Genomic DNA, 21,625 nt, shown 5'->3' with positions numbered 1-21,625 from the left:
TTTCATATTATAATTTTATATTTGCTTTGCTGTTGATAAATACCAGTCAAAGAGCAGTGGTTTGGGTGGGGGGTTCTTTGTAGCCTTTTTTCTAGGCATTGTTCCAAAGTACACAGCTAAAATGCTTTATAGGTTTTGTTTAGAGCAGGGCTTTTAATGGAAAGATCACCAGTGAGTCTTTTTGATGTGATTTTGCAAAAGCTTGATTCTAGTTTTTCCTTCAAACTCACCATTTCAGTGGTGGAGTGTGTCTGTAAAAAACACTTGTTATTGTCCTGCATACTGTGCTTTAAAGAGGATCAGAGAACTTCTCAATTTCTTCTGAATGTGTGATGCTTTTGGAGAAGCCTGGTAATGAGAGAAGAGCAGAGAACATGAGAATTAATTGTGTAGAAGGCTTGAGAGATCGTCTTGCTGCAATGAATGTGAAGCAGAGAGCTTCCTTTGGACTCTTGGGGTAAGCTTGTACCCTGATCTGCTCCTCTGTGCCCATGACTGAAGTTTATGATGCATGGTAGATGCCTTTAGGCAGAGAATGGGTAGCCAGCTTTTCATTAATTTGTAACAGAGAGACTGGTGGGAATGTTGTTCGATGTCATGGAGAGCTTGTAGTGAATTCCTTCAGCGTTAAGCAAGCTAAAAATAATACTCTAGAAAATGTATGCTTTAGCCAAACCCTTTGTTTTCTGAACATCGATTATAACAGGGGTTAAAACAATGCTATGAAAGTACAAAGAGCAAGAAGTATCCTCCCTCCTTTTATTGTAATCTTAAAACAATAAAGCTCTTGAATGTAAAGATTTTAAATTGTTCAGTAATGCATATGTAAGAGTGATTTGGGGAATTTGTGCAATTTAAAGATTGTGTTAGAAAACTTGTGTGGTTTTGTAAGCTGTTTGTATCCTTGTAACTATTTTTATGTCCCCTTCCCACATGTTGATTCTGCAAGGAGACTGGGGTGGATGAGCTAGCCCATCTGTCTGTGAATAGACGAGCTGCTGGATCCAGTGGCTCCCAGTAGGCAGAGCTAAGGAATAATTGCACACTAGATAAAACCAGTTTCCTCAGCTGCTGTTTGGAGGCATAAACTTTCGAGAAATTTCAGTTTCCACAGGAAAGGGAACAAAGGTAAGAGCCGTTGGTACAGCCTTTTAAAAACTGTGGTGGAATGGGTCATGGAGGGAGAGCTGCCAGCATGGGGAGTGAGAACAACTGTTGGAGGGAGCAGAGATGATGTAGGTGAGAGGCCAGACACAGCTGAAGGAGGCTGATTGCAAGGCAAAAGGAAAGCTTCCAAAAAGCAAGTAGTGACTTGCAAGCAGGGCATCTTGGCTACGCACAGATTTCTTGATCCAGTCCCCAGGTACATTCAAGTAAGGGGGGAACCAGCGGCAGCAAGCTATCTGTATAGGCTTTAATATTGCTGTGAAAATAGAATGCATTTATATAATTTTTAAAGTAAATTTTAAAAATGTAGGTCTGTATGTTTCTTCCTAGTTTCAGAGAGAAAAGGTGTTAAAATGCTTGATGAAGCTGCGTGTTTCAGCTACTGCACGTCCTTGAGGAGGAAATGGTCCATGGCAAGGAGGTACAGGAAGAAACCTGTCCCCCATGAAGGTTTCACACTTTTCTCACTCAGGAGGGAGGCCTGGACTGGAGCCATTTCCTGCAGATAAATGACAGCACCCTTTTTTTGTGCAAAGGAGAAAAAAAAAAGGGAATTATTGGAGTATTAACCTGTTCTGCTGTTCAGCCCTCTTTGTGCCGTGGGGAAAGGGACGTTGGCCCTGACCTCGTTATTTGGCTCATAGCACTCAAGGAGAAGAGTGTGGAGATCTCATCTCTGTTCCAGAGGCTGTTCTTATGGCTTTGAAAGGGAACAGTTGCAAACCTCTCTGTGGATCTCATCTTGATTTAGGCATTTGTTTTTCGTATTTGTATTGGGGGAGACGGGGGACAGGAAATAGCTGCAAGCTGACCTAGTATCCCTAATTTAACCTGGTGTGTGTGTGTCCCTGAAAGGGTATGCATTAGCTGCAAGTATTCTGTTTTTAAACCAGTTTTACTTTGCTAGCCTAGTTCCTCAGGGCAAAGCGTACTTTTGAAATTGCTGTGGTGGCCGGTTGTGATTGGTTTTGGTGGCTGTGGTATAGTTTGTGTGGCTGTGAATTCATGAAGAAAGAAAATGAAAATACTAGGTGTGAGGTTAAACTGCATAAACCATAAAATGAACTATATGCACATCAGAATGTTTCAGCCAGATGGATTTTCGTGGTGTGGAGGTCTGTGAATAGAGCTGCTGTCACTCGCATGGATGAGGGTCTGGCAAACATAACTCCTCAACTTTTTTTTTAGGTAATACTCAGAAATAACAAAGATGCATTTATCAGAAAAATCCTTCCTTAAAATTCAAACAGGAAACAAATGGAAATCCCATTAACATTGTGTTGAACCAGGAAAATACTCTTAATTTACAGATATCCTTTTGACTGAATACAGGAATGTATTTGTTTTGTAAAAGGGTGTAGAATTATTGAACTTAAAAGCTGTTTGGGGCAATGTAAACATATTACTTACCCAAAACACTTAAGCAAAGGAAGTGTGCCCTTCATGCTTTCCCTTAGGAACTAATGCTTTGCTTTAAGTGGTAGTAATTTACACAACCTATAAATACAATAAGTAATGTAAACTATGAGGGACTGAAGGTATTTTTTTTTTATTCCTTCCTCTTTTAAGGAGTGTTTTTCATCTCTTTACTGCTCATAGCTTCATTACAAGAGAGCGCTGTATTCTACTATATTTAAAAGCACTAATAGGAATTCCATGTTTTCTTATGCTTAGGCAATAGTCTTAAATATAATTTCCTACTGTTTATGATAATGGTGGCTTTAAAGTCATGCTTGATTGTTGCATAAACATGTCGTAGAAAGTTGCCATGAAATTTTTTTGTTTGTTTTTTGCTTTGTTTTTGTTTTTTAGGAATATTAAAAATGTATTTTGGCATCATGGTTGGCCTCACAGCTCTCCTGCGCAAATCTCAAACTTGTTTTGTTTTTCTACTGAAATTAGTTATCATCTTGTGCTAGATTTTATAACAAGGACTTTTGTTTTATAATCTAGACAAAAGCATTCAATTTATTTTATACCGACATTCAGAATTAAAGAAAAGCATTGTTGCTCCTCTTTACCTTTATGAGTATTAAAGCATCTTCTCCCACCTCCACTGTTTTTTTCCTTCCCATTTTGGTTTTTTTAATAATTTTTCTAATTTAGGACATTTCCACCTTAGATCATCTGTGCCACAAATTGAAAAATCTTCGTCCAAAGTTAATGTTTAAAAGAAGTTTTGAATAAGGTTGTCCTTCCATACAGGCAGAAAAATGGGAGTTGCATCCCTAGCAGGCTAAGACAAGATTCATGAAGAAATGGAGGTTTTCCATAAAGCTGAAAAGAGGAAAAAAAAAAAAAAAAAAAAATTGCTGTCTGTGGCCAGACTGTTAGTGTGGAGGTAAGGAGTTGTTTCACCATGGGCTCTCCAGTACTACAGCTTTAGATTTTACCTGGCTGAAAGGCATTTTTGCCTTCACATCTAGACAGTTCTTTGCTATTGAGCGCTTTGGCTCGTCCACGTAGTGTTGGATCACTGTCCAGGTGTGAAGATCCAGAATAGCTTCCAGGTTTAATGTATTGTTCTGTGGTTACAGAAGATACTTTTTCTTCATCTTCAAACAGTGCCTATTGGGCTATTTGTTTTTCCATTCTTCAGCGTTTTCTTGTCTTGGCATTGAATGTTCTCAATAACCAGGACTTGGACTTTCAATCAGTAACACCATGGTGCTGGAATAAAGTCTTTGACCAAAAAAGGCAGACCTAGAGTAGTAGGGTTCTTGAATGTTAATCATTTAATTGTTCAATGGTAGGTAGTTAATAAGATTAGATAAGTTAAAACTTTAAATGAACTCAAAGAAATTCACTACTAAGAATTTTGACTGCAATGCTATGATAAACCTGAAAGTCAGAAATACTTATTTTAATGAAGAACCTACTTTTTGTTTGGTTTTAACTAAATGTGGATTTTCCAAAAGTTCCACAGAGCTCTGATTTTGAAGATGCAGAAAGAGAAGGTTTCCGTTTTCCTTGTTTGATAGCAGCAGCTGCCTCTGAATTTTCATTCTTGCTAGCTGATAATTATAGGCAAGACATTTTAACAAGCCAAATGTGATACGCATCTTAATATTACTCAATAAAAACATGAAAAAACAACCAAGTGTGACTAAAGTGTATATGAAACTAAGTCCCTGGCCTCACAGGTTCCTGATCGCTGGTCCACATAATCCTTAACATTGTCAAAGAAATGATTGAGGCAACCAAACTGACCAGAAAGAAGCTTCCCTAATCAGGCTTTGAAAACCACATACAGATCATTTTGGAGCTTGGTTGTAGGGTGATCATGGAAACATTATATATGGGCAGGAAGAAAACAACGTTGATTAGAGAAAATGAAGTAGCATTTAGTTAATTGATCTTTGATTCTAGTAATTAAAAAAATACTTGTTTCGGGAGCAAGGTGCTTTTGATTGGCTCTCCAGGATGCCATTATGTTAGGCACAAAGGTTTGAGAGGCAAACTTAATAGTGATGTATGCTGTCATCTAAACCTGTTAGTCTTTCATTAAAAGCAAACTGTTAATGCTGTAGGAATAAAAAATAAGAACTCTTGTTATAGATATATAGGCTTTTAGAAGTATTTTTACATTTGAAAATATGCTTTACAGATAACTAGACATGTAGTATGACTTGTAACATGATATAAGAGATATTGATTCACATTAATTTCTGAGAAAAATGTTATAGGTGCATGGAATATACACAGAAATAAACAGTACTTAATATTAGTTTCTATGGCCCTTTTTTAATTCAGTTGGATTTTGAGTTAATCATTAGGAATCTTTCATTAGTGTACTTATGCGTATAGTCTGCTAAAACCTCTGTTAGCATGTGAAGAAATTTTAAGAAGTATATACAGTATTCAGAAGATAAAGAAAGGACAGTAACTGGTAACTGACTGAATTTTTTAAAGTAGCATTTCCTTTAGATGACTTGCCAAATGTGGAAACTGGAACACTGTACCTGGATGCACAATCCTGAATGGCCTTCACTGGATGAACTTTGTTTCCAGAAAAACAGAAAAAGTTGCAAAAACTTTAGTGTTTATTCTAGTATATTGGTATCGTTGCTGGGTATTCAGTGATTCTGAAATAATCTATCCTGCCTATGACTTTTGAAGATACATGTTTTCTGTTTCTGATAGAGGAAACTATCTTCTTGTTACGTGCAAGTCACGTTTCTGATATCCATCCTCAATGCATGATTATATGTAAACCAATGGTTTTGTCATATGATTTTATTTTCTGCTGTGCTTCTGGATCACTGTCTATAACCTGTTTCTTGCTTACGTCAAACATTTTGATGAGTCGAAGGCTCAAATTTATAAATCCCAAGGCTTATAAATTTATAAATTTCCCAAGGCTGAAATTTATAAATCCCAACTCTCTCTGAGATATGTTTCTGACCTTGATTAAGAATTTGGAAGATGAAAACTGATTTTAGGATCTTAACAGTGAGTGCCCTAAAAATTAAAAGGATGTTTAAGATTAATTAAGGTTTGATATTATTTAAGACTCTATATAGAAGAACACCAGTTCTGTCTGATTTCTGGTGGCTAAAAAAAGTGCTAGAGAAGTAAAAGAAATGTGTTTATTTAATTTTCTTGTTTTTTACTCAGTCAGAGTAGTGGCAAGGACAAAATAGTCCATTCTCAGGAGGCAAACAGAATAACTAGCCTTGCTGATGCCTATTTTATTGGATGGCATAATCAAAGTGGAAGTGTTGTTAAGCATTTGACAAATTCCTCAGTATATGTGGTAGAACAGGATTTCCTTCTGTTTTAAGTACCTGTCATCTTGTTTAGTTATGAAAAGGGGGATCATTCAGCTGTGTGCATGAATTCTCCTTTGATCCGAATCCTCCTCTGATTTTTTTCCTTGTTATCTGAGTATTGGTACAGAGTAAGATTAAGTTCCAAGCCACTGTCGCCCTCCTGTAAAATAAAAAACAATCTTTTCTTTTTTCTTGGTTCCTGTTTTATTTTATTTCCTTAATTTGCTGTATGTTGCTTGGTTCATCCCTCCTTATTTCATAGGAGGCATTAAATAGCTGCTGTGATATTTTAAGAAGGTGTGAAGGGACTGTAATATGGATTTCTTTTCTGTCTACGTATGTTAAAATCAATTTGGTGGTTGCATGTTACGATGCTCCTCCTCCCTCCCCCACTGCTGGAAACATGAGTGGATTAATCTAGCCCCAGATTGCTGTACGAAACCCCTTGCTCTTAAGTCAAAAAAGTCAGCACAAGTCTGTGAATCGTTTTATGAAAATACTGGATTGAGTTTCAAGCTTCAAGTCCCTGCTGATACATTAAATTCTTCATGGTATTGGCAGGGAAGAAGCAGGGGACCTTTCTTTATCTGGATAAATCGGAGAAGTGTCAACTCCAGATGCCTTGAGAGAGAGACTCCAGACAAGCTTTTAGTACAATTACAGAAGGACAAAGTGGAAGAGACCCATGGGACTCCTATGTGTATTGTATTTCATTTAGCCTTTTGGTCACACTAACAGAAGAAAAACCCTATAGGAGTCTTTAAAGTATATATGTTTGTAGTCTTTTGAGTATAAATATGGGGTGTTGCTTTTTTTTTTTATAAATACACATATATGTATAAATGTGTATATGCATGCTCTAGTATTTTAGGAAATGGTATTGGCAGAGGGTACTTAAGCTAAAAAAATTAGAAATACCTCTCTTCCAGTGTCCATAGCACATGGAAGAAAAGTCAAGACTCTTCCTTGGGACATCTCCCAACATTTGAAGAAAGTGGACTCACGTGGGACTGACACATAACTGAGCGTGGAGACTCAGCTTTGATGCTGTCCTGGCATCAGCAGGGTTGGACGTGCAGGAGGGAGTTTGGTTTGTTCACCTGATCTTTCTCTGCAGACAGTTAATGACTTGCCTCATTTTCCTCTACCCGCAGGGATCCTTCAGTTATTCTTTACAAGAAACTATTTTAAATGAAAAAATAAATCTTAAAGTCATTGTTGTTTACATTTTATTGATGGATATGGTAATCATGTCTGCATAACCTGCCTACTTTTTATGTATAAATAAGGATATTTAGTGTATTTTAAACCTTAGCCAAGCAATGTTGCTTTTAGTGTTAATCATTTGTAATGTTTCAGTGGCTTTAATTCAGATTTGATAGGAACGTTTCTTCCAAAGCACAATGCTGTCTGATCACATGCTCACCATTATAAATCTTCCTTTGTGATTTAAGTTACATAGTGAAATTGAAAATATATAATTATCATATGCAGCAGGTCCTCTTTGTGCCTTCTAACTTACGGAATTGGTTATCCTATGCATTTTGAATGCAAGTCTTAATTAAGTAACGTCACATAGCAATTTTGCTGAGCAGAATCCTTTTAGAACCCAACAGTGTCCTTTTGCTGCGGAAGGCAGATTTTTTTTCCTTATTTGTATAGTTTCTTTTTACATAAATTATAAGCATTCTGTTATTTGAAGTAGATTTCTTCTGCACCTTTTCTGCTTATTCACTCTAGGAAGTCTCTCTCATTCTCATTCACATTCTTTGTCTGTTTCATCTGGGGTGTCACAGTGTTTCAGCACTGACCACATATGAGACTATCCATGTTTAACCTGGTTTCCACTGTTGCCACTACCAGTGTGGGGTAAAACAGACGAAAATAATGAAGCTTCTTATTTTACAAATGAAGTGGTGTGGTTCGGCGTGGTGTGGTGGGTTTTTGTCTTGTTTTGTCTTGTTTTGTTCTTTGTTTTTCTTCTTGTTGAGCTTCTGTTGTCCATGTTTCTAGTGCTAATGACTGTGGAGAAAAATTTGAAAACACCTCTTAAAATGTGAGGTTATCGCGTATCTCTGGCATCCGCAGTTTTAAGAAAATACCAAGTATTGGGAAGTTCACAATAACATTGTAGGAGTTGGCAGCAGTATCTGGTTTCTTTGACGGATTCATCAGTTTGGTGTGACTAAACCAAAATTTTTGGCCTTTCTATGATGCGTCCTCATAGATGACTAATTGTTACTTTAAGCTCAGAATTAAGTGAAATTAAAAAAAAAGAAGAAAAAGTGTCTTTCATGTACCCTGAGCCCTCCCTGTGAATTTCTTTCTCAATCACTGTAGATAATGTCACTCTTGCACTCTTATATATGTCGGTCAAATGAAGTTCCGAGGTAATGTCCTAAGGCCATAAATAAAATAGTTAACAAGAGGTTCATTTAACCCATTATCGGATAATACTCAGTGGCGTAAAGTACAGAGAAAATTTACACTGATGCTTTCATAGTTTCCACTGCTTTGCATCTTCAGGACTTACTGGGTCAAAAGATGCAGTTGTTGCATTTAATGGCTGTCAGTGGATCTTCCCTTCATTAACTTGTCCTGTTATTTATCATCCACAGCAACCTGGCAGATTTTCTCAGCATAACTGCGTCTTGCGTGGAAAAAAGTGCTTTCTTGAATCTAACATTCCCCGGTATGCTTTGATAATGTCAGCACTTGTATTCGCAAATACAGTGAAGAGTTGTTATCTATTCTTCCTTTCTGTGCTTATCAGCATTTTATAGAGATCAAAAGAAAATATGTCCTTATCACTTAAATGTGTGATCCATTCAAAAGATGCTGACTCTCATACTGGAATTTTCTTTCAACTGCAGAGCTCCATGATGAAAGTGTGTATTTTCTGAGTTGTTCTGCGGGATTTTGCCACTTCTGCCTAATTTTTAGAAGTTACCTCACAGGCCATAAAATGGATTTTGGCTCTCTGGGTAAACTACTGGAACATGAAATGATGACCTTTGGGAAGAAAAGCTGGATTTTGCTTTGCCTTTTTAGTTATAGTGGATGACTTCTCAAGCATTTATTAATGATTTCCATCTGACAGCATCTTATTTTTTTATCTTACTTAGAAAAGAAACAAAAACATTCAGCAAAAAAAGCTTCTTAGACTCATGGTGTTTTCCCTTTGCACTTTGGGATACTGTTACACATGCTTGTGATTATCCACTCTGCAAACAATTGTCAGAAAAATTCATCTGTTTTCCAAGTCCCACAGAAGAACAGATGTGGAATTAAATTTCAAACAATGTACTCTTAATCACTTACATGTGGACACGAAATGAACTGGATCTCAGTGGGAACTGATTGGATGCTTTGTTAGTCGAGCGTGGAGTGGAGAATTTGCATTTTTCTTAGGCTTCATTCTCTGAATGGTCCTTTGAAAACAGCACTAATAAATGTAAAATAAAAGGGTCTGTTTCAGATATTTAACTCTTTCTTTAGGGCCAAAACCTCAGGGGACCATCTGAATGGGGCTGGGATATATTATGTGTATGAATATGAAAGAACGATTGTGTATATATGTGTAATTTTCTTCCTTTTTTTGAGAGCTCTTTTGATGCTGTAAAGGATATTGGGGAGTAAAGTAGCTGCATATCATCTGGGTGCTTTCAAAAGCAATGATTTAAACCAGCCAGCTCTGCCTGTAAGAGATTTCAAGTCAATTTTCAATTGCTGGAATACCATAAGAAAGCAATTATGTCAGAAAACTTACTCATGTTGTGTTCTAAACCTCAGCCTTCGTTGGAAAAATCACTTAAAAAGGTAGTCCATACAACTACTTCAGAAAGCTGATTTTGGGGGAGAAAAGGTTAGTACTTAGGGACTGTGGAACTTAACAGCTTTAAACTTTACAGAATTATAATTTTGAATCAGGGCATTGGACAGTTGGCGAGACTTGAGGAATTGTTGGATTCTTATTTTTGTAATGAATTTCTTCATAATTGATAAGAAAGCTTATGGAAACAGGGCTGTTGATAATTGTTCCTAGTGTGATTGCCCTCTCTCATATCTGTATAAGTCATGAAAAATAGTGTCTACTAGTAGGAATCTGCATTTTCAGTTGAAACCGTTGTTAAAATGTGTAGCTTATACGTATAAGATTATTTTCAGTTATTTGATCCAGTAGCCTGGAAATAATTTGCTTTCCTGAACTTGCAAAAAAAGGGGGAAAGGGGGAAGAACCTAAGAAATTTGTTGTGTCTTAAATTTTGACAAACTTAATTAAGCAGACAAGATTATGTCTTATTTCAGGGTTTAGAGAGGTTCCTTGGAAGCTTTTAAAACCCCCTTTGAAGTTTTAAAATTAGCCTTATCATATTGTATTGAATGGTTAAGAGTGCTGTGAGCTGAGCTGCAGATAGTTTTTCTCTGGAAAATAATAGAGTTGCCCCCCAAACTTGAAGTGGGGTGTGAGGAGATTAACAGTGATGCATTTTCCTTCCTTCCAAGGAGCAGGAATGGCAGTCTTCCATCTCACTGCCTTGTTGGCTGTTCCTTAACTTCTCACCTTGCACATCAGTGACTATGTTTATTCTGGTAGCAAGCAAATGGCCAATGCCAATTAAAATGATCATTGCTAATAAAATAGCAAAATACAATGTTTTGAGAGATAGAGAGAACAGAAGGAACTTTCAGGAATGTTTGTTATGTTCCAGAGAGGTGTTGTCTCTTAGCTTGACTGCTGGAAAGATCTGTGAAGATTATAGCAGAGTTTATGTATTCTTTAAAAAAATCTTTCATATGGATTTCCCGAGGCTGTTTTGCTTGTGCTTTGTGAAGTGACCAATTTCTTCCTTTTCTTTGTTTTTGGGGAGGTCTGCTTGACCTTAGTTTTTCATGTTTTGTTTCAAAATAACTTTCTTTCATGGATATTACTTTGTTTATACACTTTGCAAAAGAAAAAAAAGAGATAATAACATTCAAAATAAACATCTTCATACCCCCATGTCTTGTTTTTTAGCTTTTGTCTAGAATTACATAAATGGCTAAGTATTTCATGTTCTTTAAACATGACTTTGTGTTATGTAGCTGATGTAGATATCTTTTGCATGATCAAGAATTTTAATAAATGCAGTTGTCTGCTGCCTTTAATAATCAAAAGCATGCAATACAGCCAGTAGTTCTGTATGGGGCTGGTAAAACTCAAGTAAGAAACGGCATTTTTGATGTTTTAATACTTTGAGAGTATTTTAAATGGTTTTAACAGTGAGGCTTGGGGTGGCTTTAAGCTATTAAATACATACTTTTGGAGAGGTGATTGGAAGATATGCTAACGTACTTTAAAAAATATACAGATCTTTGGATACGACAGCCCTTGTAGGGGAGTTTGTTCCTTTGTTATTGCAGGTAATCAAGTTGTATGCAATGCTTTTCATCATGTCATCAGCCTCTGACTTAAAACTAGGAAGGTTTGGCTGACATGGAGTTAATTTTCCCTCATAGTGCTGTGCTTTGTATTGGTAGCTAGAAAGGTGTTGATAACACACCCGCGCACAGCATCAACGCTGCCTCTCCAACATTTTCCCCTCAACAGTAGGCTGGGGGTGGGCAAGGTCTTGGGAGGGGACACAGCCAAGACAGCTGACTAAAACTGACCAAAGGGATATTCCATACCATATGATGTCTGCTCAACAATAAAAGCTAAGAGGAAGGTGAGGGCAGGGGGCCATTCATTACTATGACGTTTGTCTTCTGGAGCAACCGCTATGTGTACTGAAGCCCTACGTTCCGGGAAGTGGCTGGACATCACCTGCTGATGGAAAGTAGAGAATAAATCTTTTTCTTTCCCCTTTTCATCCACACATGGCCTTTGCTTTTCCTTTGTCTTTACTAAACTGCCTTTGTCTTGACCCACAAGATTTTTTTTCCATCCTGTTTTCTCCCCGCCCTGTCCTGCTGAGGAGAGGAGTGATAGAGTGCCTTGGTGGGCACCTGGTGCTTTTTGTTGTTGAAAGGCTGTTGCAGAATCTTGCTCTTTCAAATGGTTTAGAAATCATTTCTTAATGTGCATCTTAGGTGTATTCACAGTCAATTCACAGTTATTTTGTTCCTGCTGCAATGTTGGCTTTTAATGTAAATACCTCTTCTTTCTCCTTGCTGATTAGCTGCTTACAGTAACTGTGGGAAACAATTATACTTCATTTTTGTCACCATTTTGTTAGGCTAAAGAAGGCAACACAATATATTTTCTTAGGTCTCTACCCTTGATCAGTGCCGTATTCCTTCTGTGTTCCTAATCCAACTTGGATTAGGAACACCTGCCCCTCGCTTACGGATAATAAGAATTCTTTATAGTGTTCAAAGTAAGACCTCAGTGTCCTCTGGGCTGATGATAACTTTTTTGATATATTCTAAGATTATACTGGCATTCATTACCCCCATATCTTGTTGGAGGTATTGCTCAACACGCTCAAGATCAGTTATGAGATGCTTCTGAAGGTCTTCCTCTTCTCAGAACGACGTATGCATATTAAATAATCATTCCATAGGATTCAAGCTACCAGTAAACTTTAGAACTCTGTGAATCCGGTGGAGAATGCCATCTGAACTGTAAATAATTAATTTCTTTTTCCTAATTCATTGCTTTAATTTAGAAAATCATTGTTTAATGAGAAAGTACAGTGGTTTTTTTAAAAAGTTATAAACCGAGCCCAAGTTAAGTGAACTGATTCATATCACCATCTCAGTTTCTCAGTTGGAAACATGAGGAAAGCAAGTAGTTGATGAAACTTAAAGACATCAAAGAATTTTAAAAGTTCTTGCATCAAACTTAAAAGTTTGGGTCAGGTATACACCCTCTCATGAGTTTCAGTAAAGAATTTTAGGGGGTAATCTTACAATTACCATAAACTTTCTTGCACATTGAATACCTACCTTTGTGAATGTAAAGATTAATTAGTGATAGAAGATAAGCAAGAAGGAAGCCCAAGAATGCATATTCAAGGGAAACATGTCTAACTACAATTTATATTCAATTATTTGTAGTTACAATTATACATGTTGGAAGTAGCCATTGAAGACAACAGTCAGTTTTACCCTCAGCTGGGAAAAAAAAAGTCGGGTAGCCTTCTCCCTACCAGCCATTCCTATTTGAATTGAATCCTTCATGGATTATTCTGCAAGTCCGTTATTTGAGTCTGAAATTGGCCCATGGCACTCACAGAATGGTAGGGGGTTGGAAAGGTCCTCTGGAGATCATCTAGTCCAACCCCCCTGCCCTCCAGTTCAACCTTACAAGTACCTTTGTATAGGAAATGCTAAAGGTAACAATCAGTATGTCTTTTGAAAGAATTAATTTGTAATAATCCTGAAAGGGAAAAGAAAACCAGAAACTGAGATTATCTTTTTGCCCTCTGAATCAGGAGACCTTTTTAGATGTGATTCTCCTCATTGTGTGTACGTCTATATGTGGAGACAATCTTTGACAATCTTCTTTTAGGTGGTAAGAAGAATAGTAGAAATCTTGGGGAAAATAAAATGTTATCACTAGGAGCTCATAACTTGTCAAGAAGTTATAACTCAGTTTTACTGAGAAATGTATTTTAAAGAATAATTTAAATATTTTTTTAGAGGAATTTAAAGAATAATTAGAACTTCTTACAAAGTGTGTGCTGTGCCAGTCTTCAAAGAGTATATTTACTGGCTTCAGGAAACGCTAAACCCAGACGTTTTATTTTTTGTATTACCAGGACATTTTCTGAAAAGAAGATCGTCTCTCTAGCAGTATTTAAGCAAATTGACTCCAGAGAAAGCTTAAAATGACAAAAATTAAAAAGGCAAAGGAAAGCTGCCTTGTGGTAAACAAAACCACAGTTAACATATTTCTTAGTTGCTGTTCAATTCCCACCATCCCCGGGGCTAGCTAATTCTTCCATCTGCAAACCGAGTACAGTTTTTAACTCTTACCAAGCAGTGGCTAGCTCACTTCCCCTTCCTTGGATTAGCATCAAAGGAGTACCTCTTTGTAGGCTTGTGGGCTCCTGTTGAAAAAGCAGGCTGGGTGGAGATGGCTCAGGACTTTCAGAGGTCTGTAGAAGTCTGTTTCTGCAGGAGCAGGAAAAACTGGGCAAATAAGACTTTAGTAAGACTTTTCATTTCCATAACATTATTTTACTGAAACACTCAAGAAAGACACATGGAATGTTGCTCAGGTTCTCAACTCTATTTAGTTTTTCTTTAAGTTGGGTTTTGGTTTTGTTTTTTTACAAGACTGAAGATCAGTTCTGAGACTTGAGCTGGAGAAGAGGTGAAAATAAAGAAGTTGATGTGCGCTAAGCAGTAGTTTTAGCTTTGAATTAAGGTCTTGAGTGCACGATAGGCCTATTGGTTAGACAGTGTTCAGACAGACTATTTTCAGTAGAAGGAACTTTGCTTTGAGGTCAAATTGAATGGCCTAAGCTTTAGATTTTGTCACTTAGCAAAATCATTGCATGAATCACTGGAGTGTTCCATGATTAAAAAGCAGCTTTTCACTGGTGGATGGACACAGGTAGTACCTGTGGGTGCTTTAATTTGATAAGCTGCTTTTTATATGTATTTATTTATTGCATCTATGAAGATGAAAGCTGTGAAGAAGGCATGGAAATTAGTCCAATATAGAATATATCCTCAAGGTAAACAATGTTGTTTTCCTGACATCATAGGGTTTGAAGTTGTATTTTTAGGACTCTTAACAGCTTGTTTGTGTCTTAGTAAGTCAGTCCCTAGTTCTGTATTTGGTTGCTTTGTTAGATATCTTGTCTTAAATATAAAGGAAGTTGAATGTTAAAACAAGTCTGCTTTTGTTTGTGGGGGAGGGGAGGATTGTGCCTAAGGCAGCTTTTTCTTTAGTTTGAAACCACAAAACAAACAGGTTCCTAATTTAGTTGTGGTGCAGCAGTACTGGGAAACACAGGAATTCTGTAAGGCAGCTTGGACATTTTACTGATTGTTTTATTGATTTGTAATAGTCACAGCTTGTGTCACCAGGATGATACTCTGACTATAACTTTGGCCTGAGAAGTAAGTGTTGGACTGAAAACAAAACAAACCCCGCAGCTGCTGGTTTGAAGAGTGTGTGTGTTGTGTGTGTGTGTGTGTGTGAGAGAGAGAGAAAGAGATAACATGTCTTTTTTTTCCAGACTGTTGTGATAGGAATGCTCTAGAGTCTTCTGCAACAGGCTCAGGCTGTCTACCAATTAAATAAAGTAGTGCATTAATGGCTTATGCCTTAGCAAAACTCCACAGTTGCCATCTCCCAGGCCTTCAGGAAAAGATAACTGAGCTGTCTCTTTTGGAGTCGTTCTGTTCCACTTCTGCCAGCAGACGGCTTTATTTGTAAACTTACCGTTTTGCAGGCCACAGTGTGGTAATCTGGGCGCAATTATTCAGATGCTAATAATACTCACCAGAAATTTTTATTTATTAAGGCAGCTGACATTTAGGAAGAATAGCCTGAGCTTGCCAAGTGATTCTAGCTGATTGCTGAGGACCATGCTGCTGGTTAGAGCATTGAATCAGCAACCCGGGTCAGGGCCGTCAGGGACCCTGGGGCACCAAGGGACCTCGGCCTCCCTGGATCCTGCCCGCACTCCTGCCTGGGTCCGGGAGCCTGTTTCAGCCCAGCCTGGGGCTATCAGACCAGCAGCGCTGGAGCCGTGTTACTGGTGTGCCTGTTGCCCCGGGATTGACCATCCACGTGCAGGCAGCAGGTAGCTGAGCAGTGCTGGCCTGGGGTAAAGCTGCTTTCTGAGTCACTTCTTGTCAGGTCCCTCTCAGTGGTGGCCAAGCTGCAGCCACCTACAGCAGCTTTATGGCCAGAATGGAGCCGAGGAACATTTTTAGTGACTGTGGATGTTCTTGCTGGAGATACTGCTGTAAAGCTACTGGGTTTGGCTGCCTTGGGCTGGTGGAGGTAGTGGGCTGTATAGAGCAAGACCGAACCACTGGCTGTGGTGTAACTCATGGTGCTGCCATGGGAGGGTGACGTGCCTTTTTGCTTTGCCTTCCCTGTGACACAGTGATGTGACTCAAGAAGCATGATGTAAAGTGATCTTGTTAAGTGCATTTACAGCCTTCAAAGTAAACAATTTATGCCCTTTTGCCGTGATGGGTAACGCTAAAGATAAGAGCTCCCACTGATTTCAGTGAATGTGGGATTGGGCTCCTGGCTGATGTTTCGTATTACTAACTTCAAATAAAGTTTTATGCATAGGTAAATGCATAGAAGACAAAATTCATTTTAGAGAATAATGTTACTAAAAATAAATTTGCGTATCTTTTGCTTCAGTTAGTTAAACAAATGTGGTAGTTTGATTCACTTATCACTCGGGTGCTTATTGCATTAGGTAACAGGCTAAGAGGGATCTTTCATTCACAGTGCAGGTCACTTAATGCTTCTGTATTTACCCTGTTTAGTTTTGTGGGAATTCCTAGGATTATAAAAATGTAATATTTGGTTTAAACATTTTAATGATGTGTAAAACTATGCTGTACCTCGTTCTTGGTTAAGGTGGTGCAGTGGGAAAAGAGGCATTAAGAGCAGGGATCAGCAGTGTAATAGAAGTACATCTGGCTTTTATTAGGTGTAAACTTCAGGGCAGGTGCATTTGGGTGAAATATTTTTTGTAGTGTAAAAAAGTGAGACTTTTTTTGTTCTCATTGAAATAGCTTGCAAATTACGTTGCTATATATGGTAAGCTCTTTGGAATTTGCTTTAAATTACATACATACAGATATGTATGTAGCATGATCATGTAGATTAAAAAAATTAAGTAGATAATGCAAAAAGCAAAACTGGATTTTTTTTTTCTTTTGTACATTTGTGAGAAACGGAGAATAATCAGCCTCAGAAAAAATATTAAAAAAAATTTTTTGTATATCTCAAGCTGTTAGTTCCCTATGGTGTTTAGCGTTGTAATGAATTTAGAGGTGTTTTTTTTAACCTGCTAGCAGTGTATCCCTAAAGAAAATACTTTCCCCTTTTTGTTTTGCTGTTGTTTCTGAATGTAGCCTTATTGACGCCTACGAAATAGTACATGGTTTTTTATTTTATACTGTTCTGCGTTGATAGCAAAAGACAAAGAAGGCATTGAATGCATTATTTCTATTCATAGTGACATAACTGGTCATACAAACCTTCCTGAAGTAAGTAAATATTTCTGTGATTTGGATACTTGTTGTTATATAATACATGGAAGTATCGCACAGTAGTATATCTGAAGAAAAAGCTACTTGAAAAGGATGTTTTAAGATACAGCGGATATATCTGTGTCCTTTTTTTATTTTATTTTTGCTGGGGAGCCTAAGTATACCGAATTCCTGTTGTGTACAAAGCCAGGGTATGTGACAAGGGGATGTTATCAAACCAACTGTGTTCTCTTAACAGTGTCCAACCTATTTGCTTCTCCTGTTGACTGTAAATAAAAGTTTAAATCAATGACTCTGCTTGGTATGGAGACTCTTTCTCCCCGAACTATGCTAAAGCATTTCTCCCTTGCAAATGAAAATGGAGCTAAAAATGAAGAATGTAATGTTTTCTTCTCTCTCTCGCCTCTCTTTTTTTTTCCTTTTTTTTTTTTTTTTTTTTTTTTCCTGGGGCAGGGTGTGTGTATTGCTGCTGCAAAATTTACTGCCAGTTGAGTAGAAGGGAAAAAAATGGATTTTATGTATTTTTGCCAACTGTTGTAGAAATCCATCTGAGCTATTGCAAAGTCTGTGAGAAAGAGAGAGCGAGCATACATGTGTTTTTCTCATTCTGATTTGTTTGGGAGGATTTGGGTTTCATTTTGGCCATCTGTGGTATAAGGAAAGTGCACTCTGCCTGTGTGGTGATGGGGCAGTGGAAGGCATGTGGAGTTTTTTGTTAGCTTCATCACAAATGGGGTGGCAAAAAAGAGCCTTTCTTTTTAATATTATACTTGCTTTCCATTTTTTTTTTTTTATTTGTTGTGTGTGGGTAAGGAAGAGCATTGCTGTGCCTTTGGTGGGTGGTTGGATCTGTGAGAGAAGGCTTTTCTACAGCCTCCTCGTTGGGCTGATCCTGTCTCACCCTGCCCGTACTGCTTCTCTTTCTTAGAGGGCCCAAACTCCAGGCAAGGAAATTTTCCTTAAAAGCACCACTTAATTGTAATTGTCCAAGCAATCCATCATTTTTACATACTTAAAATTGATCGTGGATTTTTGGGTGCTTGAGTCTAAAAGAAAACAATTTGGCCATTTTTGTTCATGAAGCATTGTCTCTGTCTCTGCTAACACTGCTGTATTTTCACGGTCATGTTAACTGCTTTTGAGGCAGAAGAGAAAAGCTGGAGTAATCACAAGCTACTTAGCCCAGTCTGTTGTTTTTTTCTTCTGGAGGAATAATCTGTGTGCCAGGAATTCAGAGGCCATTTTAAGTCGTGCTTGGCTTTCCAGTGCTCCCAATATGTTTTCCTCTGTCCTTGGCAGCACGCTTTATTAGGAGTTCTGCACCAACTTTTCTGTTGTTAAACCATCTTCACCAATGCCAAATTATCTCTTTTCGTTGGAGTCTTGAGGGACTTTCTTTTTTTATATAAGGAGAGGTTCTTCATATATCCTGTCCTGATGTATGTATAAAAATGTAGAATTTGTTATTATTCTGGGAAATCCTGTAGTTCAGCATCACTGAATCAGTCTTACCTGACCTTTATCACCTTATTATATTACTTTTTGGTATTTGGGATCCAAAACTTGATGTAGCATTCTAGATGTGTGTTCCTCAAGTTGGCTAAGGGCAAATAATCACTTATTAGCAGGAGCTTTGCCTGTAAATATTCCCCAGGATATGCTTGGCCTTCGTCGCTGCCAGGGCTAACTGCTGGGTCATGTTTATCCCTCTGTTTGCCCAGGCCCCCAGCTACATCTCAGAGGGTAGTCAGTGCCAGCCTGTCAAAGGGATTAGCCCATCTCAGGTACAGGACTTAATGTTCGTCTTTGATGAGTTCTATGAAATGCATGTGTGGGATGGTGGAAGGTGTTTGGAGGTGCGTTTCATAAGCTTGTGGGGTGAACGTGCTGCATAGTTTAGGTTTTTATTCCAGTGGTTTAGGAACTTTTGAAGTTCTTCCTAAGTCATACCTGATTTTAAAGTGTTGTTATAAATCAGAATAGAATATACAAATAATTTTAAATGTATTTTCACATCTTGGCACAGTTTGTTAGTAAAACAGAGGAAGAGAAAAAGATGCAATTTTGTGCATGCTTAGTGGTTTATGTGTTACTCCTTCACATGTACTTATTTTTCTTAGCTCCTTAGTGGTTGGAGTGATGTCTAGAATGCTGCATTTCTAGCAAAGCAGAAGTGTCCTGGTAGTGAAATGTTACCCATGTGCATATAATCTCTTACAAGCAGAGTTGTACCATTCCAGCCACCAATACTAATAGTAAATATTGTTTTAATGTTTTTGGCTCTGTACCTTTCTTACATTTTACATCAATTATTTCTCTAGGTATTGCCAGACGTCTGAAGTGGTTGACCAAGACCTAAGGACTTGGAACAGTGGTGAGTAAATGAAATTCAGATTATATTATCTGGTATTTTCACATGCTCTCTGAGTCTGAAGTTTGACTGCTGTTTGAGGAATGGAAGATGTGCAGAAGGTTATGCCTTTTGAATATTTTCTTCTGAGTACCGAGTTCCTGTTCAGAGAATTCATCTGACTTTTTTAAGCAGAGATTTTAAGAAGGTGAAGAGGAGGTAGTCTCAGTGACTGCTTATCATAAGTGAAACCTCCTTCCCACCACCACCTTGATTTAGAAAATACTGAACTTAAAGTATTTCAAGCAGAATAGTTCCATCTATACTTGTTGAAGCAGTAACATATCCTGTGATCCATTGTATTAAATGAATGATGCCTGAATCCAGACTTCTCAGAATCACACCAATGTATACATTAAGCAATTACAAAATCAGATACCATTCTAGAATACATGCAAACCTAAGGTAAGTTAATAAATTACTGCAAGCTGAAGTTTTTCTTTCTTTAAACCCCAAAGCTTATGTCTATGGTTCTTCACTCCCCCTCTGCGAACTGTCATGTCCTTTGTAAAGACAGATCATTTGGTTGATCCCTTACACCCTGCTCATTGCTGATTCTTTGCATCTGATGTGCCAATTATCTACTTGCTGCGACTACAGAAGAATGCAGAAAGGATCTAAGGAAGAACTGTAAAAATTTCAAATACTTTTTAAAGTGAGTTTTGTTTAGTAATGCATTTATAAATTTATTATTTGCACTTCCCTAGCTGTAGGTGTAGGCTGGCAAAGACAGCCTCACAAATGCAGAGATAAACTCACCAGCTGTTCATTGCACTTAATAGTAGTAAGAGTAGTAATAATAATACTTAAAACTTTCTACTACTAATACTAGTAATAACTACTGCTTTCAAAAAGCGACCGTGTTTTCTTGTCAAGAGATAGTTATTTAGACTACTGTAATATTTCTGTTTCTCTGGTTTCCAGAGACAGTGTATGTGAAATATTTTGTATTTATGGGATCTTGTTTATTTTCAGTGCTGTTGGCAGCAAATGTTAAGCTTTTAGAAGCCATGCATTTGGTTGTATGTACTGTTGACTTTGGTGACCAAGAACCAAATGCAATACAGTGACAAACTCTTGCCTTGTTTTTGTCTTCTTTCTTGCTTTAATGACCTATGAAAATGATGTTTGTATAGTTCTTAATTTTTAGAAATGCCATTTAGTTAAAACTTTGAAGGAATTTATCAGTTTAGAATATTTACCTCCATGTAGTTCTCCTTTCTATTTCTGCTTGTATTTTACCAGGAAAAGCAAATAAGTGAATTTGTCAATTGATTTTTTTTATAGTTCCCTTTTGCCTACTGTTTATCTACCCCTGTGCCCCCATCCTCCATTGCTGAAAATTCTCAGGACTAAACTACTGTATTTATGGTGTCATCAGTACACAAGTAGAATTAATTGATAGTTCCAAGGCACTTTCCATCCACCTTATTCCTCCTTCTTGGTAAGAATGAAACTTGTTCTTTCCTACCTCTGTAAGAGCTTGCCAGGGCATTCAAGAGTCCTCAAAAATAAGCGGTATGATTTCTGGTATTTAAATTAGTTCATTTAGTACTCTAGAATAAATGTTAAAGGTCTTTGCCCACTTTGAATGTGTTCAGTTATCTGGGATATTTTTCGTCATGGTGCATACGAGAAAGACCCAAACAACATTCAAGTTCCCATAGAAAAATCCATCTTTTGTCTTTGCCCTCAAGTCTAGATTTAATAGGAGGCACACTGAATTTCAGGATCACGAAGAACTGTGCAAGAAGGAATTCAGAGTACATTGAACCTCATCAGCCAGGTTTTACTTGCTGAGATATCTACATGTATATGGATTTATGTGGCTTAATTTACCTATGTGCTAGTGTGACACATTGTATAAGAAGTCAAGTGTTCCACAACACGCAAGTGTGCCACTAATTGAAACGGATGTGTTAACTCAACAGGTAGTACTCCATGTGATCCCACAAAAAGCTAAAACCATTGTCAAGTGTCTTTACAAGTCTACGATGGACGATTCTGGTCTGTGCCTCTTCACGTATAAGGTCTGACAATACCATATGCCTGGTGTTCAGAAGTCACTTGTCCCAAAAATTCTGAATATAAA

At 37.6% G+C, this 21,625-nt stretch overlaps 1 protein-coding gene across 4 annotated transcripts in view; it reads left to right on the top strand.

The window, feature by feature from the left end:
- The window catches only part of LHFPL2 (LHFPL tetraspan subfamily member 2), a 123,307-nt gene that overhangs the window by 44,395 nt on the left and 57,287 nt on the right, over window positions 1-21,625 (top strand). For all 4 annotated transcript variants that reach the window (XM_063319355.1, XM_063319358.1, XM_063319356.1 and 1 more), the window contains one exon: window positions 19,445-19,497. The gene's annotated coding sequence lies outside the window, so the exon portion shown is untranslated. The remainder of the gene's footprint in view (window positions 1-19,444; window positions 19,498-21,625) is intronic.

The sequence above is a fragment of the Chroicocephalus ridibundus genome, chromosome Z (genome assembly GCF_963924245.1).
Source record: "Chroicocephalus ridibundus chromosome Z, bChrRid1.1, whole genome shotgun sequence".
Lineage (NCBI taxonomy): Eukaryota > Metazoa > Chordata > Aves > Charadriiformes > Laridae > Chroicocephalus > Chroicocephalus ridibundus.
The sequence above is the reverse complement of the archived record's forward strand: the minus strand, read 5'-3'. Positions and strand labels throughout refer to the sequence as shown.